This window comes from Silurus aristotelis (assembly GCF_946808225.1).
Source record: "Silurus aristotelis genome assembly, chromosome: 11".
In the NCBI taxonomy this organism is placed as follows: Eukaryota; Metazoa; Chordata; class Actinopteri; order Siluriformes; family Siluridae; genus Silurus; species Silurus aristotelis.
The window spans coordinates 26,437,671-26,458,182 of NC_139584.1; the positions used below are offsets into that span (position 1 = coordinate 26,437,671).

The following is a 20,512-nucleotide window of genomic DNA, read 5'->3' on the forward strand; positions in this document are numbered from 1 at the left end:
TGGGTATACCTAGGAGAAGCTGACATTTGTCAGAGGTTTAATAGTTAGTCTTTTCTGGCACATTTACACCAACACGTTAAGCCTTGCTTTCATAAAGACTGACCAAAGATGTTTTTGACGCCCTATTTACCTTTTTTAAGGCCTAGGCATGTTATTATCATAAGCAGTAATCACCTGTGCTACCAGTCGTGTTTATTATTGGATTGGGCTGAAGACAAAAATGTGTTTTTCGCATTCAAATATAAGAAAATTGTGAGCTTTGCAACGAAAGTGCCAGAGGCAGAAGTGAAATGATCATCTCCACCCACAGAAAAGCTCTGATATTAAGATAATAGGCATGCAGTGGATTTTGTTTCAGGCTGTACGTCGATGCTGACAGAAAAAAAGCCACGCAGAGGTCAGGTAGTTCAGCTTTGTGTTCAAGCCTATTTAAAGGCAAAAGAAGAACAGTACAAAATTCAGACACGGGTCTTTCTGCATCTCCCAGACGATCACTGAAGAGCTATGATCTTAATCCTGTGATTGACATACAGTAAGTCTAATAAGATAAGTGAATAAGTATATACCCACCCTGAATTTGTAGATTTGCAACCTGGAAGAAAGACAAGTTGGGATAAATTGCGACTTTAGAAAAGGAATCTACACAAAATAGCAAATAGTAATAAAGTTGAAGGAATATATAAAGTACAGAATCCCTGGAGCACTGAGGGTTAGGGGCCATGTTTAGGGTCCCTAAGAACTTGACCCTCTGACCAGTAACCCAGCGCCATAACCACTGAAGGCAGCATATTCAAACAAAATCATTAAAGCTCTATCAGAGCTTGTATGAGAAATTAATAGATTATTGATTATTAAAGAATGAGTTGTCAATAGAAAGAAACAGAACTTATATCAATGATCACCTTCTGCCTGGTCTGTTAATATTAAAATTATTTGAATTTGTATTCAATCAATTAATAGTAATGGCTTTTTGTGCTTTTACTCAAATACTGTTAAATGAATAACCTAATAATTTAATACCGTTGTCTGGTCTGTTTATTGCAGATAATAGTGTATATTTGTTCAGTTTGTAGCCATTCTCCCGATTAAACAATCGTATAACACATGTATACGTTTACACCTAAACCTAGCTGTAAACAGTATAAATACTGTAAATTTTGTTTTGTTTTTTGTTTTTTTATTTCAATTTGCAATTTGATTTTTTTCTACACATAGAGCGACTCTGTAGATGGTGATGTCACATTTGTCCTTATTCACCCAAACCACTTCAGTGCCTATATTTTCCCAATGTCAGCAACATTTTGTGAGACAGACGACCAAAGTCTTACCCTTAGAGCTCTGACCCTCTCTGTAAAGGCCAGGACAATTAAGTAGGACAGAAGATCAGCAGAGGGGATGATAAATACCAAAGTCATTCTTCAAGTCAAGTGTCCTGACCACAGACATAAAAACCATCACACAGAGATATGAATAAAAAAAATCTAATATAAAGGGGCTGTACAACCAACCAGTGTATTACCAATTATGGATCAGAGAGGTGTGTATACTAAAAACTGACATAAACCCCTATATTAGCTGTGTCTATCTGAAATACTATCTGTGTCTGGTTTTTGTTTTAAATATCTGAATCTGTATATCTATTCTAAACTGTATAATGGAGAGTCAGGCGTGAACCTTTTTAAACTCAGTTACACCACTCAATTTCATTCCTCATTAATTGGTTCTATTGTCCAAAGTACCAGACAAAATCTAGGATTAACGAAGTGCATGTTAAAATTTAGTCTTTGTTTGTTCCGTAAGCTTATACTTGCTATCTTACCACTTCCTTTCGCTGGTTGTAAATAAAATTACACACAATTTTTCTGTGTTTCAGGATCCTAGTTTCAACGAATAACTTCATTCACTAGGTGCTCATTCACTATATTTACACACTGACCAGACATAAAATTAAGACATTAAAACATTATGAAAGGTGTTTTGAATGACACTGATTATCTCTCTATCATGGCACCTGTTAGTGGGTGGATATATTAGGCAGCAAATGAACATTTTGTCCTCAAAGTTGATGTGTTAGTAGCAGGAAAAATGGGCAATAGTAAAGATTTGAGTGAGTTTAAGCGCCGAATTGTGACGGCTAGACAACTGGGTCAGAACATCTCCAAAACTGCAGCTCTTGTGGGCTGTTCCCCACAGTGGTGGGAACAGTGGTGAACTGGTGACATTGTCATGGGTGGCCAAGGCTCACTGATGCATGTGGAGAAGTCTGGCCCGTGTTGTCCAATCCAACAGACTGTAGCTCAAAATGCTGAAGAAGTTCATGCTGTTAATGTTCGACTGGCCAGGATTGTTTTGTCAGCAAAAAAGGGACCAACACAATATTAGGCAGGTGGTCATAATGTTATGCCTGATCAGTGGTCATCAAGTTAAGCCTGGTTGGTGTATATTTACTGTTCCTCCTATTAGTATATTAGAATACATTATGCGCTGATTTATAAATGAAGCATTTGTATTGGGTTAGCTCCCTAATACGTAGATGATATGTCCCCTTATGAACTCACCTTAGTACATATTACAATTAAATAATCTTGCTAACAGCTTAAGTTAACTAAATAACTGTAGAATCATGCAGAGTTTATTCGGCTGTATTTAAAATGTGGCATGCAATGGATTTTACTAAGGAAGAAAAACTGATGATAATAATGCAGGCTACCTCAGAAGATAATTTGGCATGGGCAGAATTGAGAAGCCAAAGCTCCATTACCTTGTTAATCATGCGCATCTCCTTTATTATTCATAGAGCATAGCCTGGCTGGCAAGCAGATATAGATTCATTTAGATTCATCTGGATCAGATTCATGTAGATCCTATTCAACTCACCCCTATCCCAGCATTCCAATGCTAGTTCAATTATGAGTAATTTCTGTGCCGTTCTGAGGTTGTTTCTTTCTATGAAACTAAAGTAAACAAGGCATGCATTAACAGCCCTGTTAGTTGTGTTTCTCTGTTGTGAGCCTGTCACTTCTCTGTGACTCTTCTGCACTTTTTTACTCGGCCTGGTTTGATTAGCTCAGATTTGAACCATAGGCTGTAAGATTTGTAGGTGGCCCACTGATCTGAGTGGTCATTGTTCTGATTTATACAGTCATTGTGAAGAATACCTTCTAGGATTTGGAGGAAATAGCATTTCCCCAGTGATGGGAGAACGGGTATTAGAGCCAGGGGTTTAACATGCTGTAAGCTGAGGATGGCGCGAAAGTCAGGGTTTTATATGGGGATTGGTTTCTGCTGGGAGAGGAAATATCAGCTGCTGGGAGGTTAATGACTCTGCAGGTGGCATGTGCATGAATAAAAGTGGAGGTGAGGTAATAAAACATCTAAAAATCCCAAAACCAAAATCCAATTGGCATCTTGCTGTAGATGGCATCTTGCTGTAGCCTGCTGCTTGATCCCAGGCTTATTTGAAGAACACCTCAAACCTACAGATGTATCAATAACTACTTTTCGGAACAAATAGTGTGCATGTGCATCATAATAGAACAACCTGTACTACACAACCCCAGCATGTATACAGACTCAGACTCAATAAATGCAATAAAAATGCTTTCTATTATTTAGAAGCTGTCCTTTTATACAGTCCACTTCAAGCTTTTTACAATGCATTATTTTTCTTGTCCTTCTGCCTGTATAGTATTTGTTTTCTATTCAGGCCTCTCTGGCCAGCATCTCATCCAGATCCATGGGCTGTTACAGCAAATCTACTTCACCAAATTAAATCAACTTTTAATAAGGCTGTCGTAATGGCTGAGGCGGGCAGTATCAAAACACCAGGGACTCTATCATGCTGGGATTTGTCCAGACATGTAGCTCTGCTCCTGCAAAGCCATCAAATTTTACACTTTAATGCTCGAACAGATGATAAGTGGTCTTGCACTCGTTTACTGCCCATGATTTTAAGTTATATCAAATTTAAAATTGTTGCTTATCATATAGGAGTGCTTATCATATATTATCATCTTTTACAGCAGCATTGTTATTTATATATATATATATCAGTGGCGGGCCTTGTGTTTGGTACCTGGGTCTTCGGTGGGGACGTACCAGACTTAATCCACCTCTTAATACCACCACTATTATGTCGCAATTATAGAAACCATACATACTATACTAAAACGAAATATAACAACGCGTGGCATTACAGAGAGAGAGAAATTTCACATATGGTGGTTAAATACCATTTTACTAAAGCAAGAACCCAGTTAAGACTCCAAACCTCTACACTACAACCACAACTGTGCACCTACAACATCTGGAGCAGTTCAGAATCAATATCTGTCAATAACATGACAAAAACATAATAAATGAAAAATACAACCTTCTCACCACAGATGCAGATTCATAATTTGCACCGCCCCTCAAAGGCTGTAATCCAGTGGTACCGCTCGTATTCACTGGTCTGAAAGTGGTAAACAAACCCTTTCCCGGGCTGAGATAGCTAGCTTCGGGGGTTGGCCGATCTCCTCACGATGTCTTACTTTTCTTGAAAATGTATTTTGAATATGTCCGAGACCAAATCAATTTCTCTTCCTCTGTACGCATAAAAATGTCTACCTCAGATAGTAAATAGATGTGAACAGAAAGAAGCTTAACATAGGTTAGGTTAATGCCGAACACATGATTTGTGTAAGAGGTGAGTGTTATTGCGTTATATAAGAGCTAATTATGCTTTAGTATGCAAATACATGTCATGGAACACTTTACCCAGGGGGTTAGTTGATCAGTTCCTTAAGAACAGTCCAACATTAACAATAAAACTTTAAAAAAAAAATAAGATAAATTGGCTAGCATGATGGGCTTTGTAACCCTTAGCAACCCTGTTTTAAATGCCTTATTAACAACAAAAACTTGGTTTCGCAAATGCAACCAATGCAAACGTTTGGGCTCATCCCTGTCTTTACAAAAATGTGAGTTTTTTTCTAGATTGTATAATATTGGTACATTAGCAGAAAAGCCACCTTGCCATTTGTTTTTACTTTAACAACCTTTAATCTGTTATGCACTTAATGCTCAATTATGCAAATATGCAACGGTTTTCTGTTTTACTCTTCCAGGCATCTCTCCGAGATTGAAATTTATCACTGCAGTTGAAAACATTCAGCACATTCAAACCGCATTTTAAAATATGATCCAGTCTCGTTATGTTTTCCCTTCTTTTTTTATCCCATTTGTGTTCCATTATTCCATTTGCTTAATCACTGTAACTATTTATAAAGCAGGTGTTTCTTACTTCATGCATTTAAATTCCCAAGAAAGGGAAACTAATAAATATATCCTGCTCACATTGACTCTTCCACTCCTTTTAAGTCTTTCAGCATAGGTCTGCCTTCTTTCTTCATGCAGGCTTCATTAGTTTTAAGTAAGGAAATGCATCATCTTTGTTTCTATTTTAAATGTCCAAAGCCAGTTCAAGGACCTCCATGAAACATGTCAGAGTCGACTACTTTAAGCTCATTGTCTATTGGCCAATAATTCGATTTTGCATCTCCAATAAAATGTCATTTGCTGTATGGTAAAGGATCCTGATTAAATTGCCTCTTATGTGGTGGTCTTGGGCTGGGTACAGAGATCAACCACGACTTTTGAGAAGGAAGGAAAGCTCTCGGTTTCACAAATGCATTGCTTTCCCTGCTTAAGTGGCTCTGAGTGGAAGCAGAAAGGATGCAGTATATAAAGTCATAAGAACAGAAAAAGAGAGAGGTGTGTTCGTCTTTTATCTTCTTTATGTTGTATCCCATTAAAGCACCTGTGTATTGTTCTCTAGTTCTCTAGTGCTCTGCTTTCAGGTAATGGTTTTCATTTATTTAAAGCATTGTGAGCTGAAAAAGCGAACCATATTCGGCTACAGGAACTCTTTGTTTTATTAATCTGTAACCACAAGTGAATATATGCTTGTGCATGTGTGCTCACAAGCTTAGACCTTCCAGCTAAAACTGAGTGTTTGATTGTTTTTAGTATTTTGTAAGTTGCGGTACAGCCATCGTTGTCTTTTTTTCTTATCTTCTACTGCTCTGAATTTACATACGCCCTATACATACTTGCATAATAGCTTGTGACTACAGACTACAATCAAACCTACAGGTGCTGACAGTTTCTTATTAACTCTACTCCTCTCTTCTCCTTGTCTGTGGTAACTGGAATTTTTATGTACTTTATGTACTCCATCACTGGTATCTTGAGCTCCCTTGATTCTTGTTGGTTATTACTTCTCTGCTCACTGTAAGTAGCTACAAACACTAAATCTTGTTTATACAACACTTGCCTCTCAGTTCTTCTCTGAATCCCTACCATGACATACTATTTTACAATAAGCATTGCATCCTAATGGACATAACTGCTTCCTGTAAACCATTCTGAAGCAGCTCCCCGTGGCTCATGTAAAGTAAAAAGCATAATTTTATGAAACTTAAATCAAACCAGAAATATTGTTTCCGATTTTGATGATCACATGAAAGTTACCAATCTGGAAAGGTGAAGGTCATGTTTTCGAACCACTGCTCATGTAACATCAGAGGGAACCGTAACACAGTTGCATGAAAGTGCTGGCCACTTCAGCGCGATTAAGCTCATATATATTCAGTATAAGATATCTGATCAAATTACATTAATACATTCATAATGAAACTATTTAGTGCCATTATGTGTATGCGAATTTAAATCAGTTGTATGCCTTTGGGAGCCTGCTCAAATACTACCACCATACTGGTCACCATCATATATATATACAGTATATATATGATGGTGACCAGTATGGTGGTAGTATACTGTCATTTCTTAATCATGATTTCATATTAATCATTAAACACATTACAGTCCATAATTTAGCAAAACAGAGCAATCTAAAATACCATATTGTATCAAAATCTACACTTACACCATTTAGATATACTGTATATACATGTAAAATAGATAAAAATGTCAAAAAAAAAAAAAAAAGAATTTTCTGTAGTAAAGTAGCATTTTTTTGCAAACTAGAAAGCAGAGTGCTAGCCATCCATTGCTAGACTATTACTTATTTTCTTAATTTCTCTTTTACATTTTCACAGCTTTCTTTTTGTTTAGAGTCATCGCTTCCCAGTATTTGAAATTGCTTTGTCCTTTGAGGCTCAGTGTGGCAGGAGACAATAACTGCTTTTAAACAGCAATTACTCCAGCACAGTTTTCGCTTCATGAAGCAGACACTAGCAGGCAGAGAGAGGAGAATAGTTTATGTGAGTGCGTGTGTGTGTGTGTGTGAGTGAAAGAGAGAGAGAGAGAGAGAGAGAGAGAGAGAGAGAGAGGGAGAGAGAGAGAGAGAGAGAGAGAGAGAGAAAACCTTTAACCGTCATTTCTAGATGTATGGGTACAGATTTAACATGTCAGATCTGGAGGCTGAGCGGAGCATCCATCACTCATGAACGTGTCAGCCCTTCACTCACTGTTAATTCGCTCTCTCCAGGGACTGCTGGAAATGTGGGCTGGGGACCGAGGCATAGCCAGCTTTGCTTTATGCATTGTTACAGGGTCTCATCTAAAATGAGCACAAGAACAGGAGGAAACATGTTTTAACACGTGTTAACCATGGCTAACTATTGTTTAGAAAACGAGCTCAGAAGGTGTAGCACATGAGTACTTAATGATGTGCCAGAAAGTAAAAATGTGACCATTAACCAATTTACTTACACAATTACACAATTATTTTGACTGAATCTTAAACTTCATTCTAAGATTGACCTAACATCCCTGCCACTAGCATTTTTTCAACTATTGTAATTATGCGGCAAGTGATTAGCGCTCTGTCTATTGATCCCATTGAAAACTCTACACAGAACTTATTTTGTAATAACTTTAATAATACATGTTGATAAACTTTTCTCCTCAGGCCTAACTTGACTTTTCAGTTTTTTCAAATGTTGAATTTTCAGGAAGTTTTTTTCAAGTTGGAAATTCAACCCCAATTTATTTCATAAGCTAACATTCATTCCTCAATTTTCTCCTGAACAAAAGTAGAAAGTTTCAGTAGACTTGAAGGCAGTGATCTGGATCACAGTGACAAAGCAATGTTGAAGTGGGCAGGAAAGAAGGAACTACATGTCCAGAAGTTCAGCAGACTTCAGAGTAAAAAAATCTTGCTAGCTGATGATTTCTGTCCGTCATTTTCCTCCAAATAACTCGGCACAGCTTGTACAATTGTGTAAGTACCAGATGGGCAGATGTCGCTCTATCTCGAGTAAATGGAGATTTAAACAGAAAGACTACTGGCAGAATGAGCTTCCAGATGGGTTTAATCAAAGAAGCTTGCTCGACTTGAAAGTTATAGAGGTTGTTATTATGTAATTATTGTTTATAATTGTTTAGGTTTAAAAAAAAAAAAAAATTTATCTTCTTAATATGAATGTACCAGCTGTGGTTTATTAAAAGGAAACTTAAATTTTTTATATTATTTTTTTTAAATCTGTTTTCTGTTATGTTTGAATTATTTGCAAATGCTAATGGTTGCTTTCCTTTTCCAAAAACGTGTGACGTTTCACGTATTTTCACACACGGATATTTCACATGGCTTGCATTTAGATATTTATCATAACATTTTTGAAAAATACACGATTAATAAATACATTTTTTACACTTTAACGCACATCTATTTCATTCTCATGTGAGATTTTCTTCCCACGATGCATCAAATTTCACGTCATTCATTTATTTTCGCATGAATGTAAAACGCACAGACAGTGTTTGTGTATGTGTATGTGTTGAAATGCTTTATAAATCTAGAAAACAGCATGGATGATAACAATGATTCTTCTCTTCAGATATATAAATATTTAACCTTTGCAAGGGGGCACTGCTGCTGTTCTTTCTTCAGACATAGGATATAAATACTGATATGTATTAGATTGCTATATGCTTCAACAAGATCTACAGAATAGAGAACCCATTTGACTTCATGGAGAACATTTCCTTGGAGGGAATGACCAACTTGTAGAAGCGAGTGGGAGCATACCAGCGTATGAAAGCTATATCTGGGCTCACAGACAACACCTCCCTTGAGTGCTTCAATAAGACTGTCACTCAGCAGGAATGTAAAACTGTGCAAAATATACATATATTACTGTATGATTTTTTTGTTGAACCATAATGCATTTAAGTTGTTTTTATTTTTACTTTGTACATGTGTTCTGTTATCTGAAATATGCACGAATGAATGAATCTGTGGCATATTATTAGGTTCATCAGTGGCCCAGCTTCCCACATGATACTCAGATGGCACCTGCTACCTCAGGCTGAAGCACAAAATCAGTAGGAGGACTCGCTCTGTCACCTCCATCCCTGTGCCTACTCATGTGAGGAGTGCAGTAGGAAAAAGAGCTAGAACACAGAACGTGTTTTTAAAATGCAGTGAATTCTGAACAAGAGAAAAGGATAGATGGATGGATAGATGGGTGGAAAGATGTATGTATAAAGTTATATGGTACTTTATGTAATTTTTCTACTGAATGGATGGCTGGATGTTGGATGAATAACCTAAAGATGGCTATAAACTGTGGTTGGATAATGGGTGGTTGGATACATGGGCAAGAGATGGAAAATAGATGTTGGAGTGATAAAAGAATGAATCAATAAATTAATTAATGAAGATATAGATTAGGGTATGGATGAATAACTGGTTGATTAGCTATATATATATATGGATGGCAGATGTTAAATGGATGGATTGATGGATATGTAGATGGATCCATGGCTTATAAATGGATGATTAATGGATAACTAATGGATAAATTATGGCCGCTAGAGGGACATGTGATAGCTAGTGCTTTTTGGGTAGCTGCTTTTGTTCAATAGATGGATTGATGAATGGATGAATTGATGGATGGATTTATAGACAACACTGAAATGTTTATTACTGAAATTTAATAGTTGTATTTTTTCAGCGTCGCCTTCCCAGTTTATTGCATTTTACTTTATGACTAAAATGTGTTTGACCTACAGAATACATTGCGGCCCAGTTATAATGAGTCCGAATGCCTGATGGGGAAATAAAAAATCGAAGGGAACAAATGACTTGCTGGAAATAGGTGTAGAACATTTTTCACAGTCGTTATTGTCATTATTGTATTTAGTGGAGCGTAACTGAAGAGATGCAAATGTGTTGCTTCATATGAGTGTCAGTGCACAGCTGTTCACTGAAAGAAAACAGGGCAGAAAATTATGTGAGCTGACAGCTACAAATATGAGCTGGTCATTAACAAAAAAAAAGATAATGAAGTGGGTTTTTATTTTTAGCAAGGGCTCATTTTACATGGTGTACTATTCTAGTCTAACTTCCTTAAATGTATTATTTGTATTTGCTTGTCTACATCACCTTTATCTGACCTCACTGTTTTTTTTTTTTTTTGACCCTGTGTTTGACCCCCAAATTCGATATGACAACTAACGAATCTCGTCTCACTTCAAGTCCTGTGATTTTGTTATGGCAAATTACAGGGCTTCAGTCAAACTCCTGTTAGATTTACAATCTATTTCTAGAGAATAACAGTTTTCAAGTAGTAAAAGCTGAAATCTCATGCTGAAATGTATGCATTATTGTTTCTAATCTAATTTATCCAATAAGAACCCCCCCACCAAAAAAAAAAAAAGAAAAAGGAAAGAAATACATTACACAAATAACCAGAATCATGATTAATGCCCCAATGTAGGAGAGAACCCCAGTTCTTTCCAGGAAAATGGAAGAGGTTTCTCAAAATCATCGAATATAACATCGTGTCAGACGGAGTTCAAGTGTTGCTTTTGGATGTGTCTCAGTCTAAACGTCCTCCTTCACCAAAAACCCGATGTCACATCAGCAGCCGGCGCACGACGTCACATGTGAAAAATCATCCACACATCCAAGATAATTGCAATGGAAATAAAATTTTAAGGCATGTGCTTTAAAAAACATTTGAGCACCTTAAAAGATTAAGCTTTTCAAACATCCAATCTGGTTTCTCTGTTGTTTACACAACCTGTCCTTGCACTTGGAGTGCAGTCATAACATCAGTATCTTAGTTATTCTTTAGCGTCTCATTTCCAGTGGTAACTGGGAATTCCAAGTGTAGATTGGGGACAGTGGTTTATGTTTTGGGTTGCGTCCAGTATCCAAACATGATATTTTCTTCTGCTGCTTTTTGTGTGTATGAAATTAAACAGTACAAGAACATTTCTGTTCTAGAGCTGGTTAATTTTTACTGTTTGACCAGGAATTGAAAAGTAGTCCATTGTTCACAAACTGATCTAGGATGTCACTATAACTGTCAAACTGCATGGCAATTAGCTACAGATGGTCCCAGAGTTGCGAAGATTTGAATGATGCTAATTTTATCTTACATTGATGATAGTGATATTACAAAATTGTGAATTTTCATTTGTTTCAACTGTCATTGTAAGTTTCGCGCCACAGGAAGATGTTTCAAAGTATACACCAGCCTCCACTCATGAACCAATGCTTGTCCACACACCCACACCGGCCACCTACATATATATACTATATAGTTTATACTATAGTTTGTACTATACATTTCTGTTTTGCTAAGTTATGTACTGTAATTTGTTAAATTATTATCAAATTACACCATACTACCTCATACTTATCAACATTCTTTAAGACTCGTGGGTAGGCTAGGCCAAGTCTTGACTTACGATATTTTCAAGTTACGACGAAGTCATCGTAAGTTGAGGACTACCTGTATACAAAAGGATTAGAATGATATATCCTGCTACACTGTTAATATTTGTAAAGAGGGAATTTTCTTTACATTAAGGGACTGCACCCCAATGAGTACTTACTTAATAGATGATTGTGGTATAGAAATTTTTTTAATTCTGCTAAATCAATTAAACAAACTATGATAGAACTGGTTTTCTATATTGTCTGAAAAAGTCTGTTTATAGTGTCCTAATTAATTCCAGAAGGTTTCCTGTTAACATCGTCCTATTATTTATACGAAGGCTCTTTCTGCGCAATGGAGGATGCTCTGTCTGTAACTCTTGTATGTGGAAGAGACACTTTTCTCTGAGTGTGTATTCAACTGCCTTGTGATGTCACATAATAAGGATTTTAAGAAGATCTAGTGTCTGGATTCAAACCTCTGAGGAAGCATATTTCACCCTCCTTTCTCCCTCACTAGTTATAAGCAGTCATTTGACATTAAGATCTTGCAAATAAATGGAAATACATGAACAAATTGGGAAATAAAACAAGAAAACAAATAATTTTGCCGTCCTTATTTTCGATTTATCTGCATTGCCTTAGTGCATTTCCTTTGACTGTAGTTGTCAACTAGTCCGTGTTTCCCAAATTCTTGTAATAAATTGAGGCAGTACACTAGTCGATTTTATATCAAGGTTTTTAAGAAAGCAATCTAAATTAGAAAAAGAGGTAAAATCACAGGCCGTATAACAAACATTTATAATGAAACTGAAAGGTACAAAAATAAGGCTCATTAACACACATGACCAGAATGAGATTTCTTAAATAGACAAATGACAGAAGGTTTTAACAGACAAAATAATCAATGACTTTACTGAGAACAGGTACACACATTAGGAAACAGAGCATTGAGAGGACAGTTGTGGAGACAGGCTTTTAAACAACAAGATGTGCTGTGCTGAAAATGGGTGAGACTTCTACGTGATCAGGCATAACATTATGCCCACCTGCCTAATATTGGGCTGGTCCCCCTTTTACTGCCAAAACATTCCTGACCATTCGAGCAATAACAGCATTAACTTTTTCAGCAATTTGAGTTAGAGGAGCTCGTCTGTTGGATGATCCATGTCCATGACCCTATAAGTGGTTCACCACCATTCCTTCCTTTGACCACTTTTGATAGATACTGACCACCGCAGACCAGGAACACCCCATAAGACCTGCAGTTTTAGACGTTCTCTGACCCATCACAATTTGACCCATGTCAAACTCACTTAAATCCTTACCCTAACATATACAAACTTTACGGACAAAATGTTCACTTGCTGCCTAATATATCCCACCTATTAGCAGGTGCCATGATGAAGAGATATTCAGTGTTATTTGTTAGACCATTCATAATGTTATAATGTCATAAAGTTATGCCTGATTGATGTACATAAACCTTAACTGTGCTTATGTGAAAATAAACAAATGTATATTGGATTCAAAGGCATAAAGAATATTTTAGCAACATGTATAATATTTAAAAATCTGTTCAGTCCAGTTTGACTTGCCATTTATAATTACACTGCTACACAGTATAATACTTTTGGAGAAGTACAAATAATCACAGTGAGGCAGCAAAAACAAAACAAAAAATGTCCAATTTCAGCATGTGTGACGTCTCCAGCTTTGTGACCGGAAGACTTTGAGGGCAGCCAGCTTGCTCTTGTCAAGACATGTTTATTACTAGAAAGTCGTTTGGCGACCTGAATGCTGAGCTCTGCAAGGTCCCTGTGCTAACATTAGAATGGCGAACCAGACACAAATGGCAGGTTGATCATTTTATGAGCTGTAACTCCTCCAGAACGACCTTTGGTTGGAAAATCACTTATTTGTTCCATTCTGATTTGACTGAAATGATGTGCTTTCAGTGGGCTTCCTTCCTTCTGCGTTATAAATAGTGCATTGATGCTTGGTGCGCTTTGTGCTTGTGCTTGTGCTTGGGTGTGCTTGTGTGTGTGTGTGTGTGTGTGTGTGTGTGTGTGTGTGTGTGTGTGTGTGTGTGTGTCTGTGTGGTGTGTGGGAAGAAGGTGCCACAGTGCCAACAGTCAGCTCAAACTCTTCATTAGTGTTGTATTGATTTCTGCTGGTGAATAACAGTTTGGTGTTGGACCCAGACCCGTTCCTTTCCAAACCATCACTCTGCCGCACGCTTACTTCTTTTTCTTTGGTTCCTGGCCCAATGTAACCTTTTTATTCTCCAGGCAACAAGTCATGCTCGCCATTACTAGACTGATTGAACTAAAGCGAGATCAGTGCAAGAGTGAGTCACACAGAGAATCTACTCTATAATTTCCTGTGATTCAGTAATATCTTTTAGGCACTGGCCAAAATTCCTAAAAAATATAGGAGTTCTGAATGGTCTGTATGCAGTCAGGAAAGGCTGATTTGGTGTGATTAATTTGAAATTAGATGCAAGGTGTAATGATTTTTTTCCCCAGTTTTTCCTAACAGATAATGATTTATTTGGGGCCTTGTCACGTTAGTCTATCTCAAGTTCCTAAAATCCTTTAGAATGAGGCTGATCACAGGATTCATCACATGTCCCAATACTGCCCTTCTACACCTACACTTTATATACACCAATCAGGCATAACATTATGACATAATGACTGGTGAAGTCAATAACACTGATTATCTGGTTATCATGGCACCTGTTACATCTGTGGGATGTATTTGGCAGCAAGAGAACATTTTGTCCTCAAAGTTGATGTGTTAGCGTAGGGATTTAGGCGAGTTTGACATGGGTCAAATTGTGATGGCTAGACAACTAGGTCAGAGCACGTCCAAAACTGCAGGTTTTATGGGGTGTTCCCGGTCTGCAGGGGTCAGTATCTTTCAAAAGTGGTCCAAGGAAGGAACAGTGGTGAACCAGTTACAGGGTCATGGACATCCAACAGACGAGCTCCTGTAGCTCAATTTACTGAAGAAGTTAATGCTGTTAATGCTCGATGGGTCAGGACTGTTTTAACAGCAAACGGGGGACCAACACAATATTAGGCAGGTGGTCATAATGTTATACCTCATCGGTGGCCTTAAAGTTATGCCTAATCGGTGTATACATCTCAGATTATCAGTATGATGTATTACCACTGTTGCATGACTAGTGAAATGACAAATCCATCAACGTTGGAGTGTATGCCATGGATTTGTTTGATTGACTCAGCATTGAAATGTTCCTCAACAGCCTCCCCTGCCTCCAGTACAGATTTATTTCACGAACTATTTAAACATTAGACTTACACATTATCTAAATGTGTACAGTAACATTCTGGGTATTTATTGGAGCCATAAAGTTGTTTACTTCTGAATTTTGAACTAAAAGAGCACATTAGGTCCAAGTTGAAATTTTTTTATGGGGCTGAATTGTTTTTGAATTATTGAAGTTTGGATTGAAATGAAGTGACCAGTCAAACACAGTAATAAATATAAGCCTTAATAATAAATACAACTTTTTTTTTTTTAGCAATTGTGATTTCCTCTGGTGCAGCAAAAAATAAAAAGACATGGACTCTATGGTTTTGCTTTACCGCTCAAGAAGTCTTATTTATGTTGTCCACATGATCCCTTTTTGACGTTTAAAACTTTAATATGAAGTGTTTCTAAAGCATATTTGTTTGCATATATATATATATATATATATATATATATATATATATATATATATATATATATATATGTTGGTGGCTGGTGAGAGAATGACTTTATAGGTGCTATATAACGAAAGTGATAGCAGGAAATTATTTCTTTCCTAGACATTACATTATCGCCAAATAGGTGTGGTGTAAAAGAAAAGCACTTTAGGATAAGCTGCTATAGAACGATAATGAACTTTAGGGTTAACTCCGCTTTATCATTAGGCCATATCACACCACCTTGTTCTTGATTATTTTCTTATAACACCACACCCAGAGCGTTTTATTTCTTACATATAAGCCATTCATAAAAACCTCTTAGCAGAATTTGTAGAAAAACGACTAGCTGACGGACCAAGAAATGGCACACCTTAGAACATTTTGAGTCAGTGAAATTGGAATATACAGAGGGTGAGTCGTGTCACTCAGGTCATAATCTCTTGTTTGGCTGAGAATTGTCAGAAGCAATTTTAGATGGGTCCTTTTATGGATGTCTCCTGCCACATTTAGAGCAAGGGCAGAAACAGATCTCCTGTTGTGTAGACTGAGGTCAATATTACATGTTTCCCCCTGATCCATCTTCATAGTGAAATCTATTCATTGAAATGTATCCTAGTTAAGTTTCTTTTTATTTGTTCCCTGTTCCATTTCGTACCTAGCTGTGTGACTTGGAAAAAAAAAAAAAAAAAACATAGCTACATTTGAGCTTTTACATTAAATGCAATTAAATAAAGAGTGATAAAATAAGAATTCACCCCCCCCCAACATAATTTTTTTGTCAAATGAACAAAGGTCATCCAGATGATTTTGAAAGTAGAATATTAATGATATAGTTGCATCTGTCCTGACAGCACAATTGTTCTCAATCATTGACCAAAGGTGACATTTGGTTGACCCCGAATATATTTGTCTTCCTATTGAAATGAAGAAAAAAAACCCAGATAGCATGACAACAGTTGATCTGAGGATCATAGTGAGTCCTGAGGGACCTGTTCCCAAGTTCCCATCATTTGGAACAAAGCCATTTCACAGCAGTGGGAACAGAGCAGTCAGTCACAAGGTCAATTTCAAATAAACCACTATAAAACACAATAAAAGCAGCTATTTATATCCTTTAATAATAAACTGCTGAAAAAATATCCTCCGGCCAATGACAGCATCTTTCCGAGCCGCCTAACAGAGGTAAACAAATTTTTCTGCTGCTGTATGTTTTAGCAAATTCGGTATATTATGAGTGCCATTTTTCAAAGAACACAGCAGTGTTTCTGCCTGCCTGTCAGTCATGCTGTTTATTAGTTCAGAAATCTCCCTCGCTTCCATTGCTTTCAGACGCTCGTATTCTTTGAAGGAATGGTTTTTAAAGGGGGTTTCAGAAACGCTAGCTATTAGAGCTATTGATGTTATTGTATGGGTTGAAAGGGTTGTTGTTAAGAGGGCTGGAAAAGAAGCTCAATAAATGAGAAAATGGGGTTCATTTCACTGAGTCTAGTTTTAAAACTACTAATGGCTGGTCGCAATATTGACAGGAAGGGTTGAAAGGAATTCAGCAACAGTGAAAATAAATCTAGATATTATGTCATGTACGGTTTGAAAAGCAAGGAGGTTATTGAGAAAACTTCTTTTATTTAAACTGAAAATTTACAGGACTTTTATTTGGTATGATTTTTACACTGATTAAACACTGGTGGCTTGAATTATTTACTAAAGGCATTCAAATAATAATCTTTAAAACATACTGTATTTCACATGCACTTTCGCAACAGTCCCTGCTGATACTTGGATATGCCTATAGAGCACATCTTAATAAATTAGCCCTAAAATAATATGAATCTCTTGAGTTGGCTTGAATGGAGCACTGCTTGAAGTAACACTTTGGGCTAGAAAGAAAGCAGCCGCTGACTTTAACTCATGACATTCGGTGTCTTTATAATTATAGAGTTTATAAGTTTGTTTGTGCTGTTGTTTTTCGCTCTATGACGGTAAAATATCAAATTAAGTTTTATTTTTGTGTATTTTAAATCATTTCCCCTGTTTCTCATTCACAAAGATGGAGTTTCAATATTTTTGATATATTGGATATTCTAAACCTCAGACTAACAGTCACTAAAGCCACTAAAACACCAGTTCCAGGATCACCAAAACTGTCCTTAACCCTGTTATGTCAGATGTCTTTGACTTTTTCATTTATTACATAAATTGATAAAGGATGTGACAATTACATGTCCTAGTGGAGAAAAGGAACAGTCCAGCATCTGTTGGCAATTTTGCTCAAACAAGTGAATCAATAGAGGGCAAAGCACATGGACAGGAAATGTCAATTACAGAGGGGCTTGTTTTAATTGAAAAATAGACTTTTCACTTAAATACACTGGTCAGCTCAATACATTAAGGTAATTCTTTAGGAAAACACAGCAGGTCTTTGTTTTGTAAGACTTAGCCATCAAATTAAGTGTTCTTTTAATAGTTTTTTTTGTACCTGCCTTAGAATGCTGTCTTGCAGGATGACATCGTTGTTGGTTCCTACAATGGGTTTTTCCCAGAGGAACAAACTGAAGAAGAGTTTTGGATTGAATATAAATCACTAACATGGCAGGAGGATTATAACTGCCAGCTTTGCACCTGACAAAGTGCAAAGAGTATCGTTTTTTTGCAAATTATTCGGTTTAAATGTAATCTCAGACTTCATGACACCCTTCAGTGCTAAAAGTTATACAAAGTTACACGACCCATTAAAACGATTAGTCGCTTCAGTCTCGAAAAAAAGTGCTTCATTCCAATTGTGATTGAAGTATAAAAGCTGGAATTTGAAACTAGAGTATGTGTGAATTACATTCAGGAAGAAATTCCATGAATGAATTCCATAAAGTCCTTAGAGAAGCGATTGTGTTAAATGAAAAAGTCCAGGTTATATGTTTTTTTCCAACTTATAATCACAGCTTATATTACATTATTTAATACAGATGGCTTGGGAATGCTGGCTTCACTGTCACAGAAACCAGGATATTCATTGGTTATATGTGGAATGATTAAATATTATACTTACAGTATCAGTGTTTTTGAAGATTAAAACCTCAAATCAACATGACCGATTTGTTAATACATTTCGCGATATAAAGCATCTGGTTTAAAGGTGATCGCTCACAGGTGCTATGTCAACTTAAATAATCCACATCAATGTTGGTGATTATTATTATTTTTTCAGCTTCAAAATATACTGCAAAAAAATTATCGATATCAGTTTTTTGCATGATATTGGGATTCAATTAAAATTTTATAGCCTATTTTGATTGTAGGTAAAGTGGACAAATGGCTGTAAGTTTTTATGTAATTTAATTACAATTGTATTTTTTATTACATTTTCTATAAATAAACTCTTATAATAGATGTATTCAATAATTCAATACTGTATTTGTCGTCTAAACTTTGTACAAGACAATTCTACTTATAAACTTTTTCTAAACAGTAGACCATTGTTTAAAAGAGCTGCTTAGCTTCAAGGCATTGCAGATATTCAGCAATTGTAAGACAGTAAGAAAAGCAAGTGCTTAAAGAAACAGTTAAACCCTGTTCCTAGTCTTTTTTTAATTCCAAAAGGATAGAAGTTTGACCTTGACCACAAAGATTTCCTGTCTTGAATATCCATGCATGAGTTCCATAGTTAATGGTATTTGCAAAGTTACATGGAGAATTGGGTCCAATTTCAACCATGATTGATTTTGAGACAGGTACTGAGGGATGAAGGACTCTGCCTCTCCTAAGGCCTGCTTGTTAGCTAAGACCTTTCACAAGACAACCTACTTTTTTGATTTTGTGACTTGCAGGCTGATCAGACGGATCTTTTTAAACGCAGCACATTAGCTGCGGAGTCTCTTGCATGGCTACCTCTAAAAAGTATTTAGGCATAAATGCACTGGAAACAATAGAGCCAACTTCCCAGGATCTCTCTGTGAAAGAAGAACACACTTCTTACATCACATTGGAAGGAATGTACACAGTGACATGCATCACCATATTTTTTTTTTATATGCTTTATTTATATTTGTTATACAGGTTTTACTCCACCGTGCTCTTGAATTTGCAATTCTGATCAATCAGGTGTTTTTAAAAGAAAAAATGTATGAGCTCTGATAGTGCCAACTATAATTCTCATTAAATATGTGTTTCCATTAATGTGTCCATTCTAATAGAATGTCTCAGCCCCTTTATTACATATTTGAATATTAATAATAGATTTTAAGAAAAAAAAGATAATGTAATATTATCATTGATATGGTTAAATAAGTTAAGATGACCTTATTGAGTGTGGGGGAAAAATTAAACTAAAACTGTCAAAACATGTTGTAAGTATAGCAGAAAGTAATGTGTTCACTTAATTAGTGCAACTAGAAATAGATGAGAAAAAAACAAACAAAGTTTTTCTTTAACTGTAATTACTGACAAGTTGCTGTAGTTATACCGTAGGAAGCAGAAAAACCTTTGCTGTTATTTCTAAATAATCAACTTTATGGTGGAAATTCATCTACCAACCTAAGATTTAAATTATTTACAGAATGCCACAAATCGAACTTTACTTATCTATTGCAATGTACCTGTAAACCACCTGGACAACAAGAACAACTTGATTTCCAACATGACATCCTTTTTTGGCTCTCCAGACTGGTCTGATCCATTCTGATGCCTTATTATGATGAAGTTCTGGTTGGACATTTGGAGTTCTTATCACTTGGAAACTACTCGCTGATTCGGACTTGGTGAGATAGCTTCAGGACTGCAACTGCCACAGACACATTTGCATTGAAATCTCTGCCAGTGAACAACTGATTTCAACAAAACAGACTTTATGTTTAGACTATAACAAATTTCCTGCTTTGACTTTTTGACCACAGAGTACACAGTTATAGAAAGGAATTATTATTTGGAAAAGCTACCACCCAGTTAAGGATGGGTATAGAATTATAGAATTATCTATAATTATATTATTATTTATTATCATCCAGATAAGAATGGTTCCCCCCAGTTCCTCTCTTGGTTTCTTCCTTATATTGTCTCAGTGAGTTTTTGGACCTGAAGAAGGGGCCAAAAGTGTATAAGAAAGTAAAAAGTCTTTCTATATAAA

The 20,512-nt window shown here is 36.3% G+C and overlaps 1 protein-coding gene across 1 annotated transcript in view; it reads right to left on the bottom strand.

The window, feature by feature from the left end:
• Positions 1-20,512, bottom strand: part of klhl22 (kelch-like family member 22) — a 279,020-nt gene that overhangs the window by 16,902 nt on the left and 241,606 nt on the right. The window lies entirely within an intron of this gene.